Source organism: Mustela putorius, unplaced genomic scaffold (genome assembly GCF_011764305.1).
Source record: "Mustela putorius furo isolate JIRA1106 unplaced genomic scaffold, ASM1176430v1.1 tig00004007_pilon_pilon_pilon, whole genome shotgun sequence".
Taxonomy (NCBI): Eukaryota; Metazoa; Chordata; class Mammalia; order Carnivora; family Mustelidae; genus Mustela; species Mustela putorius.
Genome location: NW_025422145.1, coordinates 1643319 through 1657607, shown reverse-complemented (window position 1 = coordinate 1657607; position 14289 = coordinate 1643319). Strand labels below are relative to the sequence as shown.

The window sequence follows — 14289 nt, the reverse complement described above, 5'->3', positions numbered from 1 at the left end:
TGAAAAGTTGCATTTCCTTCCGTTATGAAGGTTTGGCAGCAAACTGTAGCTCTGGCCCCAGCCCCTGCAACTCTGTCACCAACTGGAACCAAATAGAGTTTCATGTCCCGTGACATTTGTTGCGGATATCTTGGACTATATCATTTACACTCATCACTGCCTTGCAATTACCATCATAATAACGTAGCTGCCCCACCACCAGGTCTTGTTATGTGGTCTGTTAATAAAGAAGCACGCCGATTGCTATAGCACAGTGTGGCTCTGTAATATTTTGGTAAGTGTATTTGGCCATAATTGGTTGCCTGAAATAAGCAAGATGGAGAAAGCAAATACTGGATGGTCCACTTACATGTGGAACCTAAAAAAAAAAAAAGAAAGTCAAAATCATAGAAACAGAGACTAGGACAGCGGTTGCCAAGGGCTGGAGGGTGGAGGGAAGGAGAAAGGGGTCAGGCTTCCAGTGACGAGACAAGTGAGCTCTGAGGACCTGATGTGTAACATGGGAACACATGGTATTTTATCGCTGACATTTGCTTAGAGAGTAGAATTTAAATGTTCTCACGAAACTAGGCGGGGGGTAGGGGGGTAGGCAGTGTAAGTATGTGAGGTGATGGGCGTCTTAACTAACTGGATGGTGGAAACCCTTTCATAGTGTACACAAATATCCAATCATCACATTGTGTAAATATCAATTCAGCCACAATAAACTTTGTCAGTTAATTTTTGTAAGTTAAACCTCAATAAACCTTAAAAATGTGTGTGTATTGACACACATACATCTGACTGCCTTTGTAATCCTCTGGATTCCATATTAAAAACATGACTCTGGGGGCGCCTGGGTGGACCAGTCGTCAAGTGGCTGCCTTCCGCTCAGGTCATGGTCCCAGGGTCCTCCGATCGAGACCCCCGCATGGGCTCCCTGCTCGGCAGGAAGCCTGTTTCTCCCTCTCCCAATCCCCTGCTTGTGTTCCCTCTTTCACTGGCTCTCTGTCAAATAAGTAAATAAAAATCTTTTTTTAAAAAAACAAAAAACATGACTCTGAGAAGGGGCCCAGGTGCAGGGCAGATGAAGAAGGTGGTTCTGGAGCCCATGCTCTGCCCACACGGCTGGATCCAGCTCTCCACCCAGACCACGGGGGAGTGTGACAGCAACCTTGCACAGGGCAGTGTCAAAGCTTTCCTTCCTTCAAGAGTGAGAAGCTGATGCTTAGCAGGGGGCACAATGGGTAACCACACGCTGGGGCGCAGAGACCAGGTCTGAACTAGAATCCAGACTTGCGTCCGGAGCCCAGAGCAGCTGTCCCACACTGCCACCTAGGGACATTGCATGCTTGTTGCAGCCCAGAAGTTCACGGGCTGTCGCCAAGGGATGGGCCCCCTCGGAGGCCGTTTGTACAGTGGTGAGGGGCTCTGGCTCCCCGCGCTGCAGCGACTTGCATTCATCCATTAGTGCAGAAACAATCACTGTTGACTCACACGCTGCCAGGGAGGACACCAATCCCGCCGGCCTCCTGGAAAAGCCATGGGGCGGCGCCTAATAAAGATGGGCTTGCGCGTCCCACTCAACAGAATGATTCTACCATCTTCACCCCCACAGTACACCCCTGAGCAGTGGGTCGCAACCCCGGACACACATTCAAACCACTTGGAAGCTTCTAGAACCACTGGTGTTGACCTATCAGTCAAGTGAAATCTGTCAAGGTTTCAGAAAATCTTAAAAATCTTAGGAAATTGGGGCGCCTGGGTGGGCTCAGTGGGTTAAAGCCTCTGCCTTCAGCTCAGGCCATGATCTCAGGGTCCTGGGATCGAGCCCCGCATCGGGCTCTCTGCTCAGCAGGGAGCTTGCTTCCTCCTCTCTCTGCCTGTCTCTCTGCCTACTTGTGATCTCTGTCTAATAAATACATAAATAAATCTTTAGAAAAAAAAATCTTAGGAAATTAATTAAGAATCTTTGAGGGTGAGGCACTGGTGTGATTATAAAGTTTCTGGGTGGATTCTATCTGCGGCCACATTGAGAAATACTGACCTCCAGAATCCCGCCATGCAGGTAGGCATGAGGAGGCCATCCAGGAGGTTCACCGAGGTGCTGTTTGCAGAAGCAAAGAAGTAGATGCAACCCAAGTGTCCAGGAGCACAGGAATGGCTTGGGAAAAAGGTAAGAAATTTTAAAAATCTATATAGGAGCTCCAAGAAATTAACGAGATCTATACGGACTAGCAAGGGCTGGTCTTAGAAACACACTGCCGAGTGTGTGCCGAGTGAAAAAAAAAAAAAATCAAGTTGCGAAATACCCATTACAGCATGGTGTGTGGTTGGCTTTTTTAAAACAAAAGTAAAGGCTCATACAGATGTAGGTATGAGTATTTTCAGGTCCTTAAGGATACAAACCACGTTGATAACAGTGAGGGGTGGGTTGTAGGGATGGTGGCTGAGGGGGCTTTAGTTTTGTATTCTTCTTAGAGGAGGAGACTGTATATTTTATTTCCTTAATGATTTTATTTATTATTTATTTGTGAGAGAGAGAGAGCATGAGTGTGGGGGGAGGGGTAGAAGGAGAGGGAAAAGCAGACCCCCGACTGATCAGGGAGCCCAACTCAGGGTTGGATCCCAGGGCCCTGGGATCACGACCTGAGCTGAAGGCAGAAGCTTAACTGACTGAGCCACCCAGATGCCCCGAGAATGTATATTTTAAACAAGCAATTAAAACTCGGTCTGGGGGGGGGGCTCCTGGATGGTTCAGTGGGTTAAAGCCTCTGCCTTTGACTCAGTTCATGATCTCAGGGTCCTGGAATCAAGCCCCACATCAGGCTCTCTGCTCAATAGGGAGCCTGCTTCCCCCCACCCCCCACCTGCTTCTCTGCCTACTTGTGATCTTTCTCTATGTCAAATAAATAAATAAAATCTTTAAAAAAACACAAAAACCTCAGTCTAGGGTTGGGGGTACTAGGCAACCTAATGGAATCATCTGGAGGCATCGTCAGGCACATCTGCTGTTAGTGCAGGTTGTGGGTTAGGACCTCCACTGGTGTATTATCCAGAACACCTACAGGAACTTCTCCAGGAAGTCTTTCCATGTGGGTTAATTTGGACTTCCTCACATCCTGGGACTGGGCCCCAAGAAAAGACAGAAGTGCATGGCAATATTGTGCTCCGGGCTCAGGGGTCACAAAGCATCACTCTTGCTATACTCTCTGGGTAGAAGCATTTACCCAATGCAAGGTTTGCCCAAATGTAAGTTTGCCCAAATGCAAGAGAGAGGACATAGTGTCCCACTCCCCCCCCACCATGGGAAGAATGTCAAGGTCACCTTGTAAGAAGAGCATGGGGGACAAGAGACAGTGTTGCCACCATCTTTGGAAAATGCAGTCTGCCACACTAATCTCTTCTTAGGGCAAAAGGAGAGTGGCATCAGACAGGGTTTCCTGGAAATGAGACACCTGAGCAGAGACCTAAAGGACAAGGAGCCAGCCTGGCAAAGGACAAGAAAGGTCATTCCATGCAAAGGAAACAAGGCCAAAGTCCTAGAGTAAAACATGAGGTCATGAACTACATGGAAGCTGGGTCACTGAGTTGGGCAGGAGGAAGTGGTGAAAGACCAAGCTGAGAAATGGGGGGCAGGGGGGAGGGCGGGGGCAGACAGTGTGGGATGATGCTGAGGATTTTGGTCTTTTATCTTCAAGATATCAGGAGCCACTAGAGTTTGTAGAGCAGATGACTGTCACCTTCACAGTGTAACCTCTCAGGGTTGGGTGATGACGGAAAAGAATAAGGGAAGAAGAGAGAGGCCAGTGAGGCAGCCACCATGGTCACCAGGTGAGAGGAGATGGTGGCAGCGGAGGTGAAGAGAAGTGGACAGAGCTGAGAGATGCTGTGAAGGCAAAACGGATGGATTTGGTGACAGATTCCATGTGAGGAATAAGGAGTCCAAGAGTAAGTCCTTCAACTAGGCAACTTCTAGCCCCCTGGGGTCCAGGCTTGGTGGCCCAACCCCAGGTCCGCATCTTTGCACATTTTCCCTGGTCCAGCACTCTCTGGATCAATACAACTCTGGCCAAAGAAGAAGCCTTCTGGAACAAAAAGAAGGATCCTAAAGTTTAGCCTACCTCAGATCAAAAACCAAAACGATCCTCTTGGCTCACCACATCCAAGTCCCCTGTGCCCCCAAACTCATTACCCTACCAGAGCACCTGGTGACAATTAGTGGGAAACTGTGTAGACAGCCCCTGACTGGACGGACGTAATTTCCTTGACCTGGGGCATCGCGAATCCATTACTCTGAGGAACTCAACGTCAACATCTTGATACTCGTCCCTCTAAGATGGTGCCTCCTCCTTTCTACACATCTTCCTTTCTTCCCAACGAAAAACTGTGAGCTGTTTGGTCACAGAGACTAGGATATTCTCAGTAGTGACTAAAGAAGCTGTTCTACTCATCCCGTTAGCGGTGAGCTAGCGGTGATTTCCACAGGGATGGGATTATTAGGTTGAGACTGAGTCCCCACCTCCCCCACCTCCTGTCACCCACCAATCAGGTATTGGTCGCAGATACTGCCCAAGGAGTCGAGTGTCACACCCTAGGTCCTGGGAACCCTCAAAGCCAGACTCCCTCAGAATAGAACTCCCCAAAACAGCCATATTAGATGCGGTGCTTCAGCCCACAGCTCTGAAGCATGAATCTTCATCCATGACGCCGTAATTCAAGAACAGATACTGAGATATCTGTGTTATCAGATACTGAGATATCTGTATCTGCCTACTCTGTGCCAGGCAGTGCTCTAGAATCCCATGGGCTCATGGAGCTTACATTCCTGTGGAGAGAGATACACAAGAAACAGAAAGATCTGGTATGACTATGGCAAGAAGTCCTGTGGGGAAACCTTTAGACACGGAAGTGGGTAAGGATCCACAGGAGTGGAGGAAGGAGAAGGGGCATTGCAAATTTAGACATGTCATCGGTGGCAATCTTGTTGAGAAGAGGGCCTCTGAGAAAGCCAGCAGGAGGCGAGGGAGGATGTTATAAGGATGTCTGGGAAGAGCATTCCAGGCAGGAGAGAGAGCACAGGCAAATGTCCTGAGGCAGAAAGAAGCCTGATGTGTTAGAGCCACACCAGAGGCCAGTGAAGCTGGTAAGAGGGAAGGAGGGAGGGGAGAATGATAGCTAGTGAGAGGGTCAGAGGAGCAATGCAGAGCCAGAGGGCATGGGGCCTTTTAGGCCAGTGAGAAGATATGGCTTTGACCCTGAAGAAGATGGGAAGTCATGAGATGCTTAGAATATCTCTCTAGCGGTGACTGCTGCTGCTGTTGATAATGATGGTTGTGATGGGCTTTCTTGTTTTCATATTGGACTTTGTTTTTTTTTTTTTTTTAAGATTTATTTATTTTAGAGAGAAAGAGTGTAAGTGGGGGGAGGCACAGAGGGAGAAAACCTTCAAACAGACTCCCCACTGAGTGCACAGTCTGACATGGGGCTTGCACTCACGGCCCATGAGATCATGACCTGAGCCAAAACCAAGAAAGAGTCGGACAGATAACTGACTGAGCCACCAAGATGCCATTTCTTTTCTTTATGTTTTGCCCAGCATCTAACTCTTCCTCTTGTGTCCTGGTGGCTCCTCTGGGAGGAACTTTGGGTTTAAATAGCTTTGGGCTCCAATCTTCTCCAAATGAATTTTCAGATGTTCTTCTGGAGATTACCACATTTATTTGGTGACTGGTCCCACCGTGCAGATCACGCTTCCTGTGCAAATTTTGCATTCGTCTCTATTTTATAAAGAAAAAACTTTATCTCCTTCTGGTTTTCGGTTAAAATAGGAACTGCTGGTACTTTCCAACTCCAAAACAAAATCTGGAACTTCCTGTGGTCCTGACTGAATGCCACTTCCTTCTCCCACATACCTCCTGGGCCCCCTTATACAGGCCCACAGATGAGCGGCCCTGACCGGGGCCTTCTTTCTGTCAGCTCCTCTCTCCTTGAGTCTTGGGCCTGCATCTCAATTTCAGGGGTCTCCTGCCACTTCTTCACCCCCAAAGTCCCATGGGATCCAACACCAGCTTGCAGTCCTAGCCAACAAGCTCCTCCCCCTGTAGCACAAACCCACCTCACCACTTTCTCTTCTCCTAGAATAGTTAGGTGAGACTGGATGAATCCTATATGGAAAAGAACCCAGTGCCAAGTCAGCCATGCCCGGGGTTCACATCTCAGCTCTGACCCAGTAAGCTGTGTGGCCTCACGTAAGTCACTTCACCTCTCTGAGCCTGCCCTTTTAAATGACGGCTCTGCATTCACAGCTGGGTCTCAACACTTCAACAGGCCCCAAGTCAGACCACCTAATTCCTAGACTTCCTCATATCACATGCCAGGCCAAGAGAGTCTTTACCTGCCCCGCTCTGCCCTGTTCCTAACGGGCTCTAGCTCCCACAGGCAGGGTCCCTTAGCACAAGATCTAAGTCAATTAACAGAGAAGAAAAAAAGCAAAGTGATATTGTCATTGAGATGTTTGGTCTTCAAGCAGCCCTGCCTCAGAGGTGTCTAAGCAGAAAAAGTGCATTTGCCTGAGATCTTAGACTTCTTTCACAAGAAGTCAAACCAAGACACCTAATCCAGCCCAGATGGATGAGAAAGCCTTACGCAGGAGGCTTGGAGCTGGCCAAGCAAGAGAGGAAGAGACTTGCAGACAAGCCCTGTGCAAGGGCCTGGGGGTCAGACGGCACTAGCTTTCTAAGAGACGAATCTTTTCTCAAGGCTGCAGATACCAGCTAATCATGACCACACACTCCTGACTCTGGACCCATCACACACCCTGTCCTCTCCCCTAATGCCACACCTAGGCCTGTGGAGCTTTGACTTGGTATCGCAAACTCAAGGGGAACAAAGCCAACTCTGGATGTTCTTTCTCCCGCCATCTTCCCTCTTTCTCAGGTCAAACATCTGACTACAGAGCATGGGCCTGGAATCACCCCATGTGAGTTTCCAGGGGGCTCGCTGCTATCTGGCTCCCCAGCCTCAAAGAATCCCCAGTCCTCCAGGGATAGGACTGGCATAAGGGATGGAGAAGGACGCAGCGTGCCTGGGGCCAATCAGCAAATGGGAGGTGAGAGACGGTGGGCAACGCTATGAGCAACAGGCAGTAGGAGGGCATCAGGCGTCTGACATGTGATCTCTCCCAGAACACCTCCCACAAGCCTCCTTAGGGTCCGTTAGACTCACAATTCACTAGTGTGCATTGTGTTAATAAATATTTGGGGGTTGTTGCTATTAAAAAAAATTTTTTTTTGAAGAATGTGATATGCTGCAAGTCAGAGGCAGCCCAGTAGCAAACAGAGCCCCAGGGGCACAAAAAGCCAGGAGTTAGCAGAAATCCTAGAGAGGCCCCAGAGACCTTCTCAGGAATGGGACAGAGGTGGGGGCATGAGAAAGGACCTTCAGGGAAACCTTTTTGAGATCCCAAGACAGGAAAGGGCCCCCAGATGACATCTAGTTTACATTAAAAAGTAAAAGGGCAGGATATAGTAACAATAGAAAGAGGGTAATGATATTAGAAATGCTAGTAACAGGGACATGACAGATAGGCCCAAAGTCTTTACAATCATCTAGAAGGACAAAAGCAGCCTTGACACTCAGTAAAAGGTCCTGTCGATTATTCTGATATGTATGTATGTGTGCATGGATATGATATACATCAGTGTGATTGTGCCTGTGCATGTCTGTCAGTATGTACAAAATACACCAGCACGTGTATATGTGTGTGCAGATACGTGTGTATTACATATATGATACATAACGGAATGCGTGTCTGCATGATTCACCTGTGTGTATATGTGTGCACGTGTGTGTTCATCAGCACGTATGTGTATATAGTGTGTGGATTATACATATCAGCATGTATGTGTGTACACCTATGTCTATCTGTATATCAATATCAGAACATCCGTGTGTATATATGCATATATCACAGTGTACTTGTATACATGTGTGTGCATACATATACATGTATCTCAGCATACGTGACAGACGTCACTGTGTGAGTATATATATGGATAGGTACACATGTACATATATCAGCACGTATGACACATACCAAAATGTGCGTGTATATAATGTATGTCGGTGTGCATCTATGCGGGTATGTATACACATACATGTACATCAGCATGGATGGTATGTATCAGTAGAATAATGTCTCCAGCTTCTTTCCTTAGCAATATTTCACCAAAACCTAAAATAGATACAAACTGTCAGACTCAAACCACTGACGTTTCTGGGGTTTCTCATAGGCCTGGGGGTTTCCTTCAAGTTCAAGGCCTACCTAGACTTTGCAGAAGTGGGGGACTAGCCGGTGCTTTCCCTGGCTACAAGGAGGACACTGAGCCCCCACCCGGATGACCGCAGTGTTCAGCAGTGTTCAGTTCCTACGAAGGGAGAGGGAGCACTGAGGGCCAGGGTAGAAGCACAGACCGGGAGCCAGCACCTAAGCCTCACCGCGGACCTGTGAGCTACATGGTTTATTATCCCATTCAGCAGATGCGAAAACGAGCCCAGAAGGCAAAGAGGTGCGCTACATAAGGGCCGCTGGGGGCTAGTGCGGGTATCTGCACAGGAGCGCCAGCTTCGGGAGGAAAAGGACTACGCATGTCTGTCTTGCTCACTGCACCATCTCTGGAGCCTAGCACAGGTTCTCAAAAATATTTGTTGGGGGCGCCTAGATGGCTCCATGGGTTAAGCCTCTGCCTTCGGCTCAGGTCATGGTCTCAGGGTCCTGGGATCGAGCCCTGCATGGGGCTCTCTGCTTGGCGGGGAGCCTTGTTCCGCCTGCCTCTCTACCTGCTTGTGATCTCTATCAAATAAATACATAAAATCTTTTAAAAATTTATTTTAAAAAATACTTGTTGGGTGGGCAGATGGCTGGACGGATTGGGTGCACGGACTCCTGTGCTCCAAACCTTGAGTGTCCTTTGTCGTAAGGCCAGTGGGGGTCCACTTTCCTTCCTCCTACTTCCTGCATCCTCCTCTCCCCGGGGCAAGCAAGCGCTCTCCCCCAGCATCACACACGCCCTCTGCTGTCCGCTCTTGAGCACCGGAGCACCTATTCCATGACATTTGCGGTGACATGCTGCCACCTACAGGGAGGCTGTGGTACTGCAGAGAGGAGCCCTGTTTGATTTAGATCCTAAGGAGTCATCTCACATATGCTTTTATGAAGAGAAAATGAAGCCTGAAAAGGCGCTGGGCAAGGACTCGGTGAAGCTTACAGTAAACTGGAGGCTGGGCTATTTCAGGTACACTTGGCCGAGAGATGTTAGGTAGGGAGGGCAGGCAGGTCAGGTGGAACAGGAAAGCGCAGCAGAGGGACGACCAGGGGCAAGAAGCTGTATCTGTCTGGGAGTCACTTGTCTCACTTCAAAACAACCCTGCAAGGTTTGCGTACAGTTAGCATTATTACTTTAAAAAGAAAATGGGAGGGGCACCTGGCTCAGTGGGTTAAGCCTCTGCCTTCGGCTCAGGTCATGATCCCGGGGTCCGGGGATCGAGCCCCACATTGGGCTCTCTGCTCAGTGGGGAGCCTGCTTCCCTTCCTCTCTCTCTCTGTGCCTCTCTGTGCCTACCTCTCTGTGCCTGCCTCTCTGACTACTTGTGATCTCTGTCAAATAAATAAATAAAAATCTTTATTTTAAAAAAAGGGGATCTGTAAAGGCCATTTGGAAAGTCCTAGAACATAAGAGCTAGATAAATGTGCCGCGGAAAACAGGAAGATCCCAGCGCTCTCTCAAGATACCCTGGAGGTGTTCCTAGATAAGAAACAGGGTGCTGCAGTGGAGACGCTCCAGGGCAGCCTGGATTATGTGGCCAGTTGTGTCCCATGACTGGCAGGCCTAGAAAGGCAGAGTGTCACATAAAAATCACTGCCCCGAGGAAGGACGCTGAACCCAAAGGCCACAGCTGTCCCCATTCCACAGGCAAGGAAACAGTCTCAGAGGAGCTTTGAGGTGGCTGGTGCTGTCACTCGGGTTCTTGTAGGTTGCAAGGAAGAGAAACATTCTTTCATTAGGAGCCTGGGACGACCAAAGTCTCAGCCACCCAAACTCCTAGCGGGTGAAAGCGCTTTGGGCTACAGCAGCAGCTCTAGTCACTGGAGGGCAGCTCTCCAACTCAGCGGCAACACTCTTGGATGCCCCTCATTGGGGCGGTGGGGGGTGGGGAGGGAAGCATCTCAGGCCGCTACCCTAGGGCTCCACTACCCTGGTGACTCAGCATCTCTGGGTCTTGGCCTGTTCCTCTGCTGTCCCCACTCTTGCTCTCCGTCTCCATTTCTGCTGACTCAGAATTCCTGCTAATTAATGGCTCCTCCTCACGCACATCATGTGTTGACTTAAGGCTTCGACTTAGAGCTTTCCTTCTCCATGTGTCACTGCTTCTGCCCTCCATATTGACACTAATCTTCCCTCTGGTCTCATATTCAAATTCAGAAAAAGAACTGTTGGTGGGAATGCAAACTGGTGCAGCTACTCTGGAGAAGAGTATGGAGGCTCCTCAGAAAGTTAAAAATAGAGCTACCCTATGACCCAGCAATTGCCCTACTGGGTATTTACCCAAAGGATATAAAAAGCAAGATTCAAAGGGGTACAAGCACTCTGATGTGTATATCAGCGTTATCAATAGCCAAACTATGGACAGAGCCAAAATGCCCATCAACTGATGAGTAAAGAGGATGAGATACAGGGCACCTGGTGGCTCAGGTGGAGGGCAACTCTTGATTATGGCTCAGGTCATGATTTCACGGTCCTGGGATTGAGCCCCACATCAGGCTCTGCACTCAGCAAGGGATCTGCTTGAGGATTCTCTCTCCCTCTCCCTTTGCCTCTCCCCCTACTCTCTTTCTCTCTAAAATAAGTAATTTTTTTAAAAAAGATGTGATGTATATATACAACAGAGTATTATTCAGCCATCAAAAAGAATGAAATCTTGCCATGTGCAATACATGGATGGAGCTAGAGTGTATTCTGCAAGTGAAATAAGTCATCATATGATCTCATTCATGTGTGGGATTTAAGACAGAAAACAGATGAACATACAGGAAGGGAGAAAAGAAAAAAAGGAGAGAGGGAAACAAGCTGTAAGTGACTCTTACCAGTAAAACAAACTCAGGATTGATGGAGGGGGGTGGGCAGGGAGATGGGCTAAATGAGTGGTGGGATTAAGGAGAGCACTCGCTGTTGTATGTAAGAGATGAATCACTGAAGTCTACTCCAGAAACCAATATTGCTCTGTATGTTAACTAACAAGATTTAAATTAAAAAAAAAAAAAATAGAACAGAAAGGAATCAGCAAAAGAAAGGATCAGAACAATTCAGTTGGTCCCCAGTCTCCCTGTGGGTTGGATTTCTCACATGGGGCTGCCTCACAGTCCTCTGATCAGCCTAGATGTTGTCTGCCCTTAAGCTGGGTGTCCAGTCCTGTCCAATCAGCTGCATCCTGGGTCCTAAGGTGCAAAGTGGGGTAACTGAGAGTGAAGAACTCTCTGAGGGAGCTGTGGGTGTGGCCAGTCTGCACATGTAACAGGCTTCTCCACAAGCCAGCTTGTATGCGGCAGGACCAGGGTTTGAGCCCAAGTTCTCTGGTCCCAAGTCGTTCCCACATGAGTACACAGGCTGTCCCGATGTGTGAGGTCAGGAAAAAAAAAAATAACAGCTGACACTGATTGACTCCTGTAAGCCAAGCACCATTCTATAACTTTATACTGATGATCTCAATTAACCGCGACCACAATCCCTCTTTAACTGTGCCCATTTCACAGAAAGGAAAACCCATTTAGAAAGATTAAATAACAGGCCAAAGTTGTACTCCCAGTAAGTGTCAAAAAGTGATTTGGACCCCAGCCTGTTTGTATTTGTAAGGGAGGAGCAGCAGGAAGACAGACAGACTTTTGCTGTCTAAGTACTAGCAGGATCTGCACCTTCCAATATGGAAGCCACTGACAGAATGTAGCTACTGAGCCCTTGGGCTAGTTCAAAGTGCTGGGCCACACCTATAAGACACAAGCCAGAGTTCAAAGATTAATTACGAAAAAAGAGAGAGAGAGAGAATGTAACATCTCTCACTGATAATGGTTTACATTGATTACATCTCTAAATACTATTTTGGACATTCCAAATAAAATATATTAGTAAAATTACCTGTTTCTTTTTTCCCCTTTTTATTTTTTTTAAGTTTCTTATTTAAGTAATTTCTCAAAACCCCACAGGTTTTGATCAAGAGTCACACAGTCCTCCACCTGAGTCAGCCAGGTACCCTTCTTTTTTTTCTTCTTAAACTGTTTCTGTTAACTCGGGGTACCTGGCTGACTCAGAGGAGCAGTCAGCTCTTGATTTCGGGGTCATGAGTTCAATCCCCACACCAGCTATAGAGCTTACTTAAATAACTGAGGGGTGCCAGGGTGGCTCAGGCAGTTAAGCTTCTGACTCTGATTCAGGTCATGATCCCAGGTTCCTGGGCCTGAGTCCCTCATCGGGCTCCCTGCTCAGCAGGGAGTCTGCTCCTCCCTCTCCTTTTGCCCCTCCCCCTACTCCCACTCTTGCTCTCTCACATAAATAAATGTTTTTTGAAAAAACTTTTAAAAAGTGTGTAACTCACTCATTTTGTAGTGGATCCACAAAGGTGTACCACCATCACCACAATCAATTCTGGAACATTTTCATCACTTCAGAAAGAAACTGGGTACGTGTTTGCAGTCACTCCCATGTTCTTTTCCCTCAGCCCTTTGTCCACAACCATTCTCCCTCCTGTCCCTGTGCATCTGCCTGTTGCGGACATTTCATAGAAGTGAAATCATACAACATAGGGTCTTTTGGGTCTGGCTCCTTTCACTCCGCATGTTTTCACGGTTCATCTGTGGTATAGCAGGTATCAGTACCTCATTTTTCTTTATTGCCAAATAATATTCCCGTGTCTGGACATTTTGTTTATCCACTCATCAGCTGGTAAACATTGGAGTTCTTTCCATCTTTTGGCTATTCTGAGTAACGCTACTACAAACAGTCACACACAAGATTTTGTAGAGACCTATGTTTTCATTTCTCTGGGTCTTGTTCCATTTCTAAATAGGGTGATCAAAGAATGTTCAGACTACACGTGTGGCTGACATTCTATTTCTCCAGAGTGGCATAGACCCTAATTTTTCACCCTCGTTGTGAGGAACGTTGAAATACACGGACACCGGAAATGCTCTATGAAGCTAACTCAGACCTCAGTCCCCTCCCCACCAAAGCTAGGTGGTTTCCAGCTTAGCAAGGGCATAGCCAAGTACTGAGGCAGTTTCTGTCCGTCTGGGGCCTGCTGAACAGGCCTAATGCCAGGGACCCAACAAGAACTCAGTAGTTCTGTAAGTCAGTTGAACACGAGCAACAGAGGCACTTTAGGTGGTTAGTAATGGGCACCTTCAGTTACAAAGTGCTGGCCATCTAACAAATACAATAGATCCCAGGGTGACCTACCTTTGAAAATGGTCAGCTCTCTACTTCATGGTCACCAGCTTCCCCATGATGCACCAAGAGTGAGTAGCCTGACTTCCTGGGTGACCTCGATGCCTTGGCACCCTGTTAAAAGTAACTATGGTTGCAGTAATTTGTTAACAGATACACAAATAGGAAGAGGTAAATTGTGACAGTCAAAAATAAAAGGGCAGTTTTTGTAAACGATCAAAACTTAAGCTGTTACTAGATTAAAAGAGGCAGTTATAAGTATAAAGACAGTTACAAGTGTACCATATAAACTTTACAGCAACCACAAAGAAAAAAACCGTAGTCAATACAAAGAAGAATGATGGATGATGGATGTCCATAATCCATCTGTTGACGGACATGTAGGCTCCTTCCCTAGTTTGGCTATTGTGGACATTGTTGCTATGGACATTGGGGTGCTCGTGCCCCTTTGGATCACTACATTGTATCTTTGGGGTAAATACCCAGTAGTGCAATTGCTGGGTCATAGGGTAGCTCTATTTTCAACTTTTTGAGGAACCCCCATACTATTTTCCAGAGTGGCTGCACCAGCTTGCATTCCCACTGAGAGAATGCACTTAAATACATAAAATAGACTACTTAAAATACACTTTTAAGTAAAAAGGTTATTGTATAATGATAAAGGAGTCAATCCATCAAGAAGATATATAATGACTGTAATATATATACATTCATCACCACAGCACCTGAATATATTAAGCAAATAATAACACATCTGAAGGCAGAAATAGACAGCAATGCAACAATAGTAGGGGGTATCAATCTTCCATTTGAA

At 47.3% G+C, this 14289-nt stretch overlaps 1 long non-coding RNA gene across 3 annotated transcripts in view; it reads right to left on the bottom strand.

Moving 5' to 3' along the window:
- Positions 1–13870, bottom strand: part of LOC106005587 — a 197814-nt gene extending 183944 nt beyond the window's left edge. The window contains exons 1-2 of one of the 3 annotated variants that reach the window (XR_001179055.2): positions 13488–13870; positions 2027–2143 (exon numbers count right to left, since the gene is read on the bottom strand). This is a non-coding gene — a long non-coding RNA (uncharacterized LOC106005587). The remainder of the gene's footprint in view (positions 1–2026; positions 2144–13487) is intronic. The other 2 variants (XR_001179057.2, XR_001179056.2) reach the window with 2 other exon arrangements.
- Positions 13871–14289: the final 419 nt, after the last annotated feature.